Source organism: Rhinoderma darwinii, chromosome 1, assembly GCF_050947455.1.
Source record: "Rhinoderma darwinii isolate aRhiDar2 chromosome 1, aRhiDar2.hap1, whole genome shotgun sequence".
NCBI lineage: Eukaryota > Metazoa > Chordata > Amphibia > Anura > Rhinodermatidae > Rhinoderma > Rhinoderma darwinii.
Window position 1 is genome coordinate 369,956,299 of NC_134687.1, and position 15,648 is coordinate 369,971,946.

General features: G+C 42.7%; 1 protein-coding gene across 2 annotated transcripts in view; it reads right to left on the reverse strand.

The window, feature by feature from the left end:
• KANK1 (KN motif and ankyrin repeat domains 1) overlaps positions 1-15,648 on the reverse strand; it is a 272,182-nt gene that overhangs the window by 190,773 nt on the left and 65,761 nt on the right. Inside the window, exon 2 of one of the 2 annotated variants that reach the window (XM_075827742.1) lies at positions 9,655-9,704. The gene's annotated coding sequence lies outside the window, so the exon portion shown is untranslated. Of the gene's footprint in view, positions 1-9,650; positions 9,705-15,648 lie in introns of both variants that reach the window. The other variant, XM_075827750.1, reaches the window with a different exon arrangement.

The following is a 15,648-nucleotide window of genomic DNA, read 5'->3' on the forward strand; positions in this document are numbered from 1 at the left end:
AACAGCACTACACTCGTCCATGGGGTGTGTCTGGTATTGCAGGGGCTAAGGTGCAATGCCACACACAAGCTGTGGATAGGTGCGGTACGGTTTCTGGAAGAAAACAGCTACGTGTATTACAGCTGCCACCCTGCACTAACTCGGATACCGGCCACTTAACCTCCTAGATGACGCAGTCAATAGCGAGTGCGGAATCAAAGCAGTTAGATGGTAGCCCTCTGTCACACCAATGCCCCCCCCCACCACCACGACGCGATCGAAAGTTGCCGATCGTTGTCTTGGTAGCTGGGGGCCTAGCGAAGAACCCCAGGTCTGCCACCTTGGTCCTCCTATTTAGGGCTTAAAGCGACCCTCCGATCCCGGGACAATATTTTAAATATGATGGGGTATATGGAGTAATATCACCTGGTGCACTCCAGTTGTGCCCCACTGCCGTGGATCCGCCGTTTTGGGGTATGTGCACACAAAAAAAAAAATCAAAAAACGTCTGAAAATACGGAACAGAACGCCGTATTTCCCATTGAAATCAATGGGAAGATGTTTCGAGGCGTTCTGCTTACTATCTTTCAGCCGAAAATAGCCCGTGTGAACATACCCTGAGGATCCCCTTTGTGCTGTGCCAAAATGGCTGCAGCGCTTCTTAAACGAAGAGTCCGAGACACTCTCACAGTTCTCGGATTGGCCAGAGCTGCTCACGTGAGCAGTTCTCTCCTATCCGTGAACAGAGGGAGTGTCTTAAACGCAGTCTGAAAAGTGCTGTGGCCATTTTAAGGCAAGACAGAGGACCCTAAAACAGCGGATCCACTGCAGAGGGACACAACTGGATGGCACCGGGTAGTAATAATCACATAAGTATTGCAGTGTATTGTACCAGCAATCTAACAATTGCATGTTCAAGTCCCCTAGCGGGACTAAAAAAACAAATGTAAAAATTTGTTGAAGAGGACCGGTCACTAGTATTTATATATAAATACTCTAAAAAATAAAAGCTATATTAGGGCCTGTTCACATCACCGTTCGCTTTCCGTTCCAAGGTTCCGTCAGGTGAACCCCGCAGCGGAAAGTAAAAGTGAAACCACAGCTTCCGTGTCAGTCACCATTGATATCAATGGTGACGGAAACATCGCTAATGGTTTCCGTTCGTCACCATTCCGGCAGGTTTTCGGTTTTCAGCGGAATCAATAACGGAGTCGACTGCACTATTGATTACGTCGGAAAACCGGAAACCTGCCGGAATGGTGACGAACGGAAACCATTAGCGAGGTTTCCGTCACCATTGATATAAATGGTGACTGAAACGGAAGCTGTGGTTTCACTTTCACTTTCCGTTACGGGGTTATCCCGACGGAAACCTCCGACGGAACCCCGGAACGGAAAGCGAACGGGAATGTGAACAGGCCCTCAAACACGATTATGTGTCAGCCATTTAGCGGGGACTGCTGTGAGATTTTCATTATGGCAAGCACCTAGATATAATGAAAACAGAAACTCAGAAAACACCTCATTGACTTGAGAACTGCTGACCCGGTCTCCAGTATACACAGCACAAGCTTGAAAAGGGATCTCTTTGTGGTCAGAGCGAAAACTACAATATTTGAGGATTTATTTTATATAGATTGTGACAAAAGATAAAACAAAAGAAAAAAAAAAGAAAAAAAAAAATATATATATATACACACACACACACACAGTGAAGGAAATAAGTATTTGATCCCTTGCTGATTTTGTACGTTTGCCCACTGTCAAAAACATGAACAGTCTAGAATTTTTAGGCTAGGTTAATTTTACCAGTGAGAGATAGATTATATTTAAAAAAAAAACAGAAAATCACATAGTCAAAATGATATATATTTATTTGCATTGTGCACAGAGAAATAAGTATTTGATCCCCTACCAACCATTAAGAGTTCAGCCTCCTCCAGACCAGTTACACGCTCCAAATCAACTTGGTGCCTGCATTAAAGACAGCTGTCTTACATGGTCACCTGTATAAAAGACTCCTGTCCACAGACTCAATTAATCAGTCTGACTCTAACCTCTACAACATGGGCAAGACCAAAGAGCTTTCTAAGGATGTCAGGGACAAGATCATGGACCTGCACAAGGCTGGAATGGGCTACAAAACCATAAGTAAGACGCTGGGTGAGAAGGAGACAACTGTTGGTGCAATAGTAAGAAAATGGAAGACATACAAAATGACTGTCAATCGACATCAATCTGGGGCTCCATGCAAAATCTCACCTTGTGGGGTATCATTGATCCTGAGGAAGGTGAGAGCTCAGCCGAAAACTACACGGGGGGAACTTGTTAATGATCTCAAGGCTGCTGGGACCACAGTCACCAAGAAAACCATTGGTAACACATTACGCCGTAATGGATTAAAATCCTGCAGTGCCGCAAGGTCCCCCTGCTCAAGAAGGCACATGTACAGGCCCGTCTGAAGTTTGCAAATGAACATCTGGATGATTCTGAGAGTGATTGGGAGAAGGTGCTGTGGTCAGATGAGACTAAAATTGAGCTCTTTGGCATTAACTCAACTTGTCGTATTTGGAGGAAGAGAAATGCTGCCTATGACCCAAAGAACACCGTCCCCACTGTCAAGCATGGAGGTGGAAACATTATGTTTTGGGGGTGTTTCTCTGCTAAGGGCACAGGACTACTTCACCGCATCAATGGGAGAATGGATGGAGCCATGTACCGTCAAATCCTGAGAGACAACCTCCTTCCCTCCACCAGGACATTAAAAATGGATCGTGGCTGGGTCTTCCAGCACGACAATGACCCGAAACATACAGCCAAGGCAACAAAGGAGTGGCTGAAAAAGAAGCACATTAAGGTCATGGAGTGGCCTAGCCAGTCTCCAGACCTTAATCCCATCGAAAACTTATGGAGGGAGCTGAAGATCCAAGTTGCCAAGCGACAGCCTCGAAATCTTAAGGATTTACAGATGATCTGCAAAGAGGAGTGGGCCAAAATTCCATCTAACATGTGTGCAAACCTCATCATAAACTACAAAAAATGTCTGACTGCTGTGCTTGCCAACAAGGGTTTTGCCACCAAGTATTAAGTCTTGTTTGCCAAAGGGATCAAATACTTATTTCTCTGTGCACAATGCAAATAAATATATAGAATTTTGACAATGTAATTTTCATATATATATATATATATATATATATATATATATATATAATATCTATCTCTCACTGTTAAAATTAAGCTAGGCTAAAAATTCTAGACTGTTCATGTCTTTGACAGTGGGTAAACTTACAAAATCAGCAAGGGCTCAACACGCACGCGCACGCACAGGCACCTGAGCTCCTGTACCCACCATTCCTTATCCTCGGACATCCTGCTTTATAAAATGGGGAAAGCTTCCAGGAAGACCAGTACGAGGTCCTCTAATCGTCCCTCTTCCCCACAAGGGGATATTGAGACCTATTTTGGCAGTTTACAGCCGCTAAATGATCACCGGAGGCAAAGAATATGTTGGCGGATGGAACAAGAGTCTCCCCTCAGAGACTACTTACTAACCTCTGCTGGCATGAGGGATTTATTACAGACTTTTGTCCAGTCTGATGGCCCAGGGAATCCAGCCTTCTCCCCAGCGGTGAGTGCTGCAGCCTTTCAAGATGGCTACCACCATATGGACTCTGCCTCCTGGAAGAGGAGAATTGTTGGGGGCAGAGATCTCACACCATAGATGCTGAACAATTCTCCTACATGTACAGGGTGCTTGATCCAGCCTCTCACACAGCCTGATGGTCAAAGGGGCCTGGATAACTCACAACAGCTGCTGCCTAAATCCAAGATGGTCGCTACCATGAGGATACTCCCCTACCTGGAGGCCCTGCAGTTAAACAGAACTGTCACCAGAAAATAACTGTGGAGGTAGGACAGCTTATCCCAGGCCCACAGACTATACCCACCTGCTCTTCTATCACAGGGGTAACACCTACCCTCTCCACTGTGCCCCTGGTGTTGCCTGTCCTACTCTCAGAAACCCTCCACAGGGCATTCTCTCCTCAGGCTGTCCCCCAGGAGAGACATTACCACAGGGATCCTGTCTACCAGTTTCTTATCCCCCACGTAAACCGATAACCCTGAGGTACAACCCCCAACTAGGTTACCCCACTCGCCCTCCTGCAGGGTGCCTTTCTCCTCAGAGATTCACATTGTGGCCCCTAGGAGTAAATCTTCTCCCTGGTCTTCAGGCTCATTATGGGGGGGGGGGGCGCAACAACACACCCCTTGGCCTCCCTCTATGCAATCAACCAGGCTTGTTGTACCCCTATCGCTCATGAGGCCGCCCAACCCATCCATACTGCTTTTCAACTATTACCTCCAGATACTGCTTCCCTCTCCAGTTTTCATAGGGCTCTCTCAAAGCTTAGACGGGACTTTGCAGATTCTGAGGCCACAGCCCTACAAGACTACTCCTACAGTAAGCCAGCTACTCTGCACCCCTGGGTCGCTCCGATCTCTTCCTGTGACCCACACTGGTCATGGACGACAATAGGCCGGTCACAATTACAGATCTCAGGCTGTTAATCAAATCACTTTCTACCAGAAATCACATTTTCTCTTAACTAAACAAACGGTGGATGAATGTAAATCGGAATCGGCACAATTCCACTTGAATATTTCTTAACTTATGACCCGGGTAGATGCCATAGATCAAGCTCATGGATTTACCACCTCAGCCTTAATCACCCTGCAGGAATCTGTACAAATGCTCTCTAATAAATTACTGGCCATCCAGTAACAGACTATATTGAATATAGGTCACATCTGCTGATCTGATTTCCACCTCACCCTCTATCTTTAATGGGCTTCTAGACCACCCGCCCATTACCTAGATTGAGATTGTCCGAGCACTGCGACCCTCCTAGTTCTGATCACCAACACCTTAGAGCGGTCATCTGCTGCATCCACTTGTACGGCACAAAAGAGGAAATCCTACAAAAAGCAAGATGGCAGCAAAAGCTCACCTACAATACCACACAAATACTCATTCTGCCTGACCTTTCACGTCATACTCTGGCCCAGATGTCAGCGTTTAAATCTCTCCTGGATGTTCTCAGAGAGCGGGGCATCCTATTTCGCTGGGGCTTTCCATGTGCTCTCAGTGCAGCACGAAGGACGGTCCCCTACTATGCGCTCCCTGGATGACCTCCAAACCTTACAAGACTTGAATTTCCCACAAACCACGCAAGAGGCCCCCAGTGACCCAGGCAAACGTGGACAGCACCCGCCATACCGGTTGGCCGTCCACCCAGATGGCTAAGTCATCGAAGCTCCCAATCTCGTGAAGGTGCTGCCACCGTGGAAACAGCTCCCTCAGCTTGATCACATGGGACTATGAAGAAGTTCCAATGTTACAATACTCGGTCGGTGGTTTGTCTGTTTATTGCACTGAAATACTGTTTTGACATGACCGGTCTATATGTTGTGTCTCTTACTTTGTCTTTTTCTATATTTCAGTGCATATAATGCTTTTTTGTTTGTTGCAATCATTAGCTCCATCACTTGGGAGTATCATACAGTGCCAGTATGCCATTCTTATGCTTTAACTTTTGGGCATGTGTCATCACATGCCTATTTACCTTGACCCTCCCACGTAGGGCGGGGGACCTGTCATGGGTGTTTGTGAAGCCCATAGGTCTCTACTGTGTTTTCTCCTATGCTTAGAATGTGCTTTAGTTCTTAAAGTACTACTGCTTATTTTGTGGCTACCTAATAATTGTGCTTTTCACTAGCTTCCTTTTCCCGTCCCCTCAATTTCCCAACCATGGAGGACCTGGAGGGCTGTCCCAAGCTCCCTCAGTGGACGTCTCAAGGATCATGCTCCCCGACTTCTAAATGGCAGAGCTAAATGGAGGGCTCTTTAATGTGGAGGGATTAAACACATCTCAGAGAAATAAGCCAAATTCTCCACCACTTTCATCTTTGTAAGTTACATATACATTCTTTTTTAGGAGACCAACTTTAAGATTTGCCATTCTCTCTTTATCACAAACAATTATTACACACAATGGCACTTCACCAATAAACCCCATTCCAGAGTCCAAGGGGTGGCCATAGCTATCCCCAATCCTTAGATCACGAACTGCTCGACTGCACAATTGACCCAGAGGCCCGTTACATCTTTCTCTCTCTGTTCAATGGACGCAATGTGTACACGGTCATTAACACTTATGCACCCAACCAGTGCCATTTACGCCTTGATTTGATAAATACTACACTTCCCCTGGTACGGGGGACTGTGTTGCTCTGCGGGGACCTCAACCTCACGCTGGATCAGTCTTTGGACAATTCCACAGGTCGATCCAGTCCAACCTACACGGCCATTAAAAGCACTTCTAGTTTCTCAACCTCACAAAGCACATACAGCGGTCTGAACCATATGTTCCTACCACACAATGCCCTCCCATGGCGATCTTCCTCGAACCTCTTGTCGGATTATTCTCCGGTATAATGCACACGTCCATTACCCATCCCCACGATACACTGAACTATCCTGACTAGGTGGGCTTTTGGCAGGCGTCGCTCTCTGGCACAAACACCCTAAAAACAATGGACATTATTTAGAACGCTCTTTACCAATAGATCCCACTTGTGATTTTGTCCCTAGATGTCGAGAAGGCTTTTGACCAAATATCCTGGATACCTCCTTATGTCAGACATTGCAACATATAGGCCTAGGACCCTCATTTTCTTCTAAAATCTTTATACTAATCCCCAACTGCCAATCGGAAGATTAACGGCTTCTTATCTGATCCCTTCCCAATTTAGAATGGTACATGACAGGGCTATCACCCCTTTTATAAGTTCTGATTATGGAACATCTGAGGCTTCATTCACACCTGCTTTAGGGCTCCATTCCAACGTTATGTCGCAACGAAGCCCTGACTGACACAAACAGAAACCATAGGTTTCCGTTTCCATCACCATTGTTTTCAATGGTGACGGATCCGGTGCAAATGTTTTCCATTTGTCTCCATTGTGCAAGGGTTCCGTCGTTTTGACGGAATAAATACCGTAGTCTACTACAGTATTGATTCAGTCAAAACGTTGGAACAGAGCCCTGACGCAGATGTGAATGGAGCCTTATGGCGTCCATAATAGCCAACACGGACATATGGGGGATCACCATGTGTGATTATGAACATAAATGCTCTGCTTTTGGTGTACATTACGAATCTACATATTTTCTCCCCTTCCTGATGTCAGAGTAGTCACGCTTTGGAGAATGATCCAACTTCAAGATACATTTTTCTAAGTACGAAGCGCTTAATGTCTTACTCCCCTCACTAGCCATAGAGAATTTAAAACCCAACTTTACCTTTGTGTGGCCAGTTGTTGGTATCACAAATTTTAGGTATCAAAATTTTCTCTGATCTTTCTCAGCTTTTTAATATAGGATTTCCTCCACTTATTGTCACACTTTACCAAAGACCTAACCTCTTAAAACCGGAAGACATTTTCCTGGTTTGGCAGAATATCTTAAAAATTAACCCGCTAGTGCTACATTGGCTACTAAACCTCTTGCAGACCTCCCCATCCTATCCTCCTTCTGGAAAATTATGCAATATTGCTTTGGTTCTTTTAATTTAGTCATGGGGATGTCTGAGGAGTCAGAGAGACTCTAACCCGACCAAAGGCTGTCGGTTGGGTTGGTCCGCTGGACTGTCACCTATCCTATCTGGACTCTGCTCATTCTAGTCTTCTAGACATGTTTCAGAATGCTACAGCTAAATAGTGGTTCGCATAGCACAAGATAATCGGTCTTAGGGCCTTACTACACTTCCTTGGACCTGGGCCCCTTCCTTACATGACAACAACTCCCTTGTCTTTCAGTAAACAATACCCTAGTTACACTACATACTGCAGGAGTCAGCGGCTCCCTTATTGACCCCAAGATTCTGCTTCTCCCAATTATGGATAATCCCTTGTTTCCACCTAAACTTTCACTTACGGGGGAGGTTCAAAGGCATGCACTTATGCTTTTTCCCAGGTTTTGTAAAATATAAAATTGCTCCCCATCTCCATCCTTCGCTCACACACCCTTTGAATTTCTTTAGCTCTAACATTTCTATTCTACAACTACACGCTCCACCAAAAATCGATCCTTGGCAAAAAAAAAAAAATGCAAAATAATAATAATGCATGTCCTCTTCCTGAACACGGCATGCAAACTCATAGGTCTAGAACACGTTGAATTCTGCTTGGGCCCACCAGCACCCTCCGTATTGTAGTGCATGGGAATCTGTACTGGATATGCATTTTACAGCAGTACTTTTGTTTAGGTTTAATATAGGGATGGACAATTAATCGACGTCTTCTTGCGAAATTCAGTTTTAGCAAGTATTTTCTTCTGGTTTAAACTGTATCTGCATCTTCAGGACGCAGATACAGTTGAATACAATTAGTTCTGTCCGTATGGAATCCCTTACGCTACCATTCCCTCTTAATGCTCGAGCGTTCTGGATACTTATTTTGGCATATACCGTGCCTCTCTCCTCCACGGTCCTCTATTCCCCCCCCCCCTTTTTTTGCTCTTCTGTGGTGGTCTTCTCCTACCTATTGTCTTCTAGAGGGAAAAATGTACACATATGCACAAGAGAAATGATATAATTTTATGCACGAGAGTGATACCATCTTAACTTGATATGCTGTATCAACCTTCGAATGATAGCCCTTGCCATTCCTCATCCTGAGATATTCGAATCTAGAAGACTGGATTTAATCATATCTTTTATGATCACAATGACCTATATGACTGACCTTTCTCTTCTGTGTCCCTTTTCATGAATGTCCTATGTACCTATTATTCCTAAACTCTTTAGGTCTCATGTGCATCCAGATTTGTCAGTTTATTTTTATCTTGTCTAATTCATTTATTTATTTTTTGTTCATAAACTCATTAGGACAAAAAGGAGAAAAGCAGGAGGTTTTAGACAAATAAAGCTAAATTTATTACGTATTCAGCAAATAGGGGTGCAACGACATCATTTTTATCCACTGGAAGTAAATATTGAAAGTTTCTATTGAATGCTTAAGTAGAGATCTTGAAAACCATGAGGGATTGGTGTAATCGATATATATATATATATATACATACATACACACACATTTTTTTTTTTTTACTTTATAAAACTTTTCATTATACATATCAATAGAACCATTTGCTGAAACCGCAATAAAACTTTGACATAAAAGCTTGATTTAAAGTGAAACTTCAGGCAAAATTTTCATAATTACTATACCAGGGCTGTTAAGTCTGTCAGTCACTAGAGTCCCCCAAATGCAAGTTTACAGGTTAGTCTGTACTCTAAAGGTCCTTAACACCACAGAAAATAAGAAATACTGCTGCATAATACTTGGATGTACACTAGAAGTTGTCAAAACAAAATCCCACTTCTGACATCACACTTCCTGCTCTGAAGCTATTGACTGAATTTAAAAGTACCGGCATTGATGGCTTCCCATTGGCAGCCAGGATTCATGGCATCACATGTAGTTCAGTGATGACATCAATGTAAGGTGAAGCTACTGCATAGTGGATTTTACTTTAAACCCAGCACTCAAATGATAAATTCTTAATTTACACCACTTCAAAACGTAACGCCAACATAAAATAATGCACATACCTACCTAAAGTAGTGCGGGTTTAATGCTACATGAGTATTGATGGTATATTCATCCTACAAAAGAAAGGAAACGCAACAGTCAGAAAAGTAGCAGCAAGAACATCACCATTTTTGAACACACTAATGTCTCTGTAGTACTGTATATCAAATACTAAATATGCAAGAAGGCTAACAACCATTAAACTAATGTAAGGTTAGGCCTCGTTCACATCTGCGTTGAAGGCTCCGTCGCAGTTCCGGCAATACAACGTAAACAAAAGTGTAGCATGCTGCGCTATTGTTTCCGGTAAAACCACAGACACCCCGAGTGAAACCCAATTAAGTCAACGGGCCGCTGATGGTGTCCGTTGTGGTACCGGTACGTTGCTTTCAGCATTTCCGTTCTGCTTCTCGGATGAGGCAGAACGCCACACACAGGTGTGAACCCAGCCTTACTTACGTTGAGTATTTGTGTACACATGGGCATAAAACAAAGTTCAATAGTACAGGGACTAAAATATTCCTTTGTGTATCATGCCTAAAACAGATGTATAAACATGGATACCCTCAAAGCAGACAAAAGCCTTTATAAAATAGCTTTCACACAGGTGGTCAAATATTATTTACACAGTGAAATAAACAGGAGCCAGGAATGTCAAAAATAAAATAAGGGGTAATTCTCCTGAACTTATAAACTCCTAACTTCAGCTTTGGTATACAGGTTTTCTAACGGTATGTTCACACAGAATTCTCTCAGGCGTATTTTTGAGAGTGAAACGGTCGCATTACACCTCGAGATACGCCTTGCAAATGCCTGCATCATTAAAAACAAGTGCATGTCACTTCTTTATGTATTTTTGGAGCATATTTGAACCATTTCCTATGGACAATGCCAAAAACGCTTTGAAGAAACACGTCAAAAACTTTTGGCAAATCTGCCTTAAAAACTTCTGGTTTTCAACGGCTGTTTGCTCTTAAAAACCGCCTTTAATTTTTCTGCTTCAGAGAGACAGTGTGAACATACCCGAATACCATTCTACCAGCAGCTAAAATCACTGGACGAGGAGAATATAGCTGGTATTATCCAGTTCGTCAATATGAAGTACACAGCGTAATGATGGAGTAGTGACCTTCAAAAGGGCAAGGACTTAAACAAGCAAAGTCCATGAAGAAGAATGAACAGAATCTAAAATGCTTCTAAGCTGCTCCAATACTAACCCCCAAGGTTTAACATTGAAAAGGAAAGAAAAGTCTCTTTTCATAGTGTAAGGGATTACGCTTTCAAGGCACAGGAAATTCAGACTACATATCCCTTTATTTTGCGGCTGATTTATGTTGTCCTCTTTGTGACCATACAAACAAAGATAATTCACTTGGAATCATTAATTGCCAGGAGGAATACGCTGGCATCTCCTTGTAGTACAGCACTAGGCTTAGTTCCAAAAGTCTTTAAAAAATATATAATAATGGAAGGGAGAAAGGCATTGATGATTACTTAGAAGCCGATGTAAGAGCAGCATTAACAAGGCAGGCAACTTCCTTATAGATAAAAGCACTGTTAAACACGATTTCCACCTAAATGAAGTGATTTTCTTCCATTAAGTTTTTCAAAATCTTGTTCAGCCGTCTTAGTTTTAAACAGTTTCCTCTTACTGTGTCTTTCAAGTGCTGGCTAAAGTGTTTAGGGCAGTCAAACATGTACATTACATGAATAAACACAAACACATAAAAATCATGTCTTCGTTAACAGTTTGTGTGTAGCATACAGTACTATAATATGAAATGTTCCATTACTTCCATGCACCTGGGAAGTATAGTCCTGTCCGGTCTCTAGTCTTGTAACTAAAGTATAGTACAGCAGACTTCTACCTGTAGATTCCCAGTTTACTCCTTCCTCCTCAGTCCCCAGGATGGCTTTCCTGTCCTTCTCAGTCCCCAGGATAACCTGTCTATTCTTGTTATTCCCCAGGATGTTCTCAGTCATCAACATGGCTTCCCTTTACCAAATTCCTAGCATAGCCTTCCTTTCATTCTACCCAGCCACGGCTAGCATGTTTTCTTCCAAACAATGGCTCCTTCCTGGCTGAGAATGCAGGCAGAGTTCTGCTAACATGCAGCATTACATAAGCTGCACGCAGAGCATGCTAGTTCTCCTCTTGGGTCCTTCCCGTTCAACAAGGGTTACCGTGCCCCTTGCACTGCATTTAATCATGCGGAAAAAAAATGCAGAGCTTCCTAGCAAGTGATTCAGAGATTGACAGCTGCGCTCCTTTGGCTTCCCCTCATGTCCAAAGATAGGAGTCACCTTGCTGTTCCACGCCGAATTTCATTTCGTAGAACACCACAGCACAGAGAAGGGTCAAGTAAGTGACACATGTGGTCTTTTAAACAGGGTTCTATTAAAAAAGGTGGTCTTCTGAAGAGGTTGTACTGTAGATTATAACCCTTATAGGAAATTTCTGGCAGTTACTATTGCCAACCATATTAACACTCATGGTTCTGCTTTCATGTCACCAGATCACCCAGACCGTTCTATGTATAGGTTTGCAGTCTGATCTCTGAAGAGAACAACAACGGGACATACTAAAATGAAGAAAAAGAATGAACATTATTATTAATGGGAAGAAAATATAAAAGGGCATAATACATTTTTTATGTTTGGTAAACATGGCATGAACAGATTTTCTTTGTAGTTACAGGAAATAAACACAAATTCCATATAAACAGACGCCTTTGGAAATTCCTGTGCTTGACCTGGAGTGAACAGGATATAGGTGTAGTTTATAAGGGAATGAACACATATTCCATAGAAACCGATGTCTAATAATTTTCCTCTGCTTGGTAGGCCTGGACTTGTATGTGTATAGTTATTGGGAATGAACACATTTTTAATAAACAGGTGCCACTGGATCCGTGAACTTAGTTTTGGTATGATAGTTCTTTATTGATATACACTCGGTCACCATATTTATGGTCTTCGCTTTGTTCTTTTTTGAAAAAAAAAAAACAAAAAAAAAAGTTTGCTCATCTCTCTCTTATCTCAGTGCACATCCCAATGTTCTACGCTGGCCTTTGGTATAGAATGTGCAGATTTAAAGAGGCTCTGACACCAGATTATAAGTGTCCTATCTCTATGTGGTTTTTATTTTGAAAAACTATCATTTTTGAGCAAGTTATGAACAATTTTAAATTTATGCTAATTCGTTCTGAATGACCAACTGGGCATTTTAAAGAGAAGTGTATGATGCTGACCACTTCTCTTTATTCCAGCCCAGCTCATGCATCTGTTTCTATGGAATGTGTGTTCCACTATTAGGGTATATGCACACGCTAGCTGCCTTTTATGTCTGAAATTACAGACTGTTTTCAGGAGAAAACAGCTGCCTCGTTTCAGACGTAAAAGCTCCTCCTCGCATTATGCGAGGAGTCTTTGACGGCCGTATATTTGAGCTGTTCTTCATTGAATTCAATGAAAAACGGCTCAAATTACGTCCAAAGAAGTGTCCTGCACTTCTTTGCCGAGGCAGTCATTTTACGCGTCTGTCAAACGACGACGCGTAAATGACAGGTCGTCGGCACAGTACGTCGGCAAACTCATTCTAATGAATGGGCAGATGTTTGCCGACGTATTGCAGCCGTATTTTCAGGCGTAATTCGAGGCATAATACGCCTAGTTTACGCCTGAAGATAGGTCGTGTAAACCCAGCCTAAAACTACACATAGATCCTGTTCATTCCAGGTCTATAAAGCGCAGGAAAATAATTAGACATCTGTTTCTATGGAATAATTTTCTCATTAACTAGAAAGAAAATCTGTTCATTGCATGTTTTCGAAACAAAAAAAAACAAACCATCTTTTTTTTATATTTTCGCCCATTACTAATATTGTTCATTCTTTTTAGTATGTCCCAAAAACAACGCACAACATTTTATGTATGATTTTACAGTCCAATATGCTTGTAGCACTTTGTAGACTTTTGTCTGTAGTTAAAAGTAGTTTTTCCACAGAAGACATTTATGGAATATCAATAGGATAGGACTTCAGCTATAAAGGTCTTATTGTGGGAAATCTGCTGGAACCACTACCGATCACCAGCAGTTTCTATATCTCGAATGACCGAGCACGCACCACCTATTCAAAGGAAACCTGCCCCACCAGGTATAACCATTAACCTTTTAAGGGGGAATTAGAAAGAGTAGTTCCAGAACAATGTATTTTGGAGCGGCTCAGGGTTTATATTCCAAAGTCTGGACACATTCAGATGTGGAATTCACACTGAAGATCTGCAACTTATCTGTCACAACAAAAATCTACAACATACACTCATTGACAAAAGTATTGGGACATGTACACCTAATACCTACAGGAACCGTTTAGGACATCATATTAACGCAAATGGATTCAGAATGGGGAGTTGGTACCCACATTGGTTGGTTTTCAGCTAAAACAACTTCCACTCCAAATTTTTGCCTATTCATCCAGAAAGAGCATTTGTGAGGTGAGACACGGATGTTGGACGAGAGTGCATGGCTCGCGATCTCCATTCTAATTCATCCCAAAGGTGTTCAATGGGGGTCAAGGTCAGGGCTCTGTGCAAGTCTTCCACACCAAACGAACCCGACCTTGCTCTGTGCACTGGGGCGCAGTCATGTCAGAAAAGAAGGCGGCCTTCCCCAAACTGTTCCCAACAAGTTGGAAGCATACAATTGGCCAAAATTGGTATGCTGAAGCATTAGGATTTCCCTTCACTGGAACTAAGGGGCCTAGGCCAAGCCCTGAAAAAAAAAACCATATATTATCCCTCCTCCACCAAACTTTACAGTTGGCACAATGCAGTCAAGCAGGTACATTCACCTGGAATTCACCAGACCCAGACTCTTCCATCAGACTGCCAGATAGAAAAGTGTAAAGTCACACACCACAGAACACGTTTCCACTCCTCCAGAGTCCCATGCTTTACGACACTCCATCTGACGATTGTCATTGTGCTTGGTGATCTAAGAATTGCATACGGCTGCTCGGCCATGGAAATCCATGCCATGAAGCTCCTGGCACAATTTTTGTACGGAGATTATCTCTGCAGTTATTGAGTCAGCAGAGTGTTGATGACTCTTATGCACTATGCACCTCATTACTTAGCAACATTGCTCTGTAATGTTACGTGGTCTGCCTCTTCGTGGCAGAGTTCCTGTAGTTCTTAAAGGCTTCCACTATGCAATAATACCAGTCACAGTTGATCACAAAATATCTGGGAGCGAAGACATTTTACAAAAACTGACTTGCTGCAACAGTGGCATCCTATTACAGTACCAGTTCAGTGAGCTTTTTTTAACAGGTTCCCGACCGCTGGCTGTATATATATACGGCCAGCGGTCAGGGTCTCTGAAGTCCGCCGTATAGACTATTTACGGCAGCACTTCAGAGACTGTGCACGCGCGATCGCGTGCACACAGCCCTGTGCCCACGCTGTTACCAACAGCTCTGGGCACTGGGCAGAGTATCAGGGACCAATCTGATGGTCCCTGAACATGTGGTCGCTGTGAAAAACTATCACAGCGATCACATTTGTTTTATTTTGACTTTTCTGGCAGTAAATCTCCTGCCTCTTTTCTTCTCCTCAAACATTGTTTCAGTTTGAGGAGAAGAAGAGACTCGAGAGAATTGCTGCCAGAAGATTACAAGATTACAGTTACAAAAAAAATACAGTTACACTCTAAAACATTCTCTGTATAGATAGATTGTATAGATAGATGATAGATTTCTATCTATCTACCTTTCTTTTATTCTATTAGAATAGGCAGGTAGGGAGTATATAATTATATATATATCCACATATATAAAATATATATAGCAATAGCGGTTTATTTTTTTGTTAGCGGTAGTGTAGATATATATATCAGTTAGTTTGTGTGTTTTATAAAAAAAAAAAATAATTTGTTTAGTTAGCGTTAGTGACGTTATGGCGAGGAAGTTGTTTAGCACCGAGGAGGCATACGCCATGCTGTGGTCTGAGTCGGAG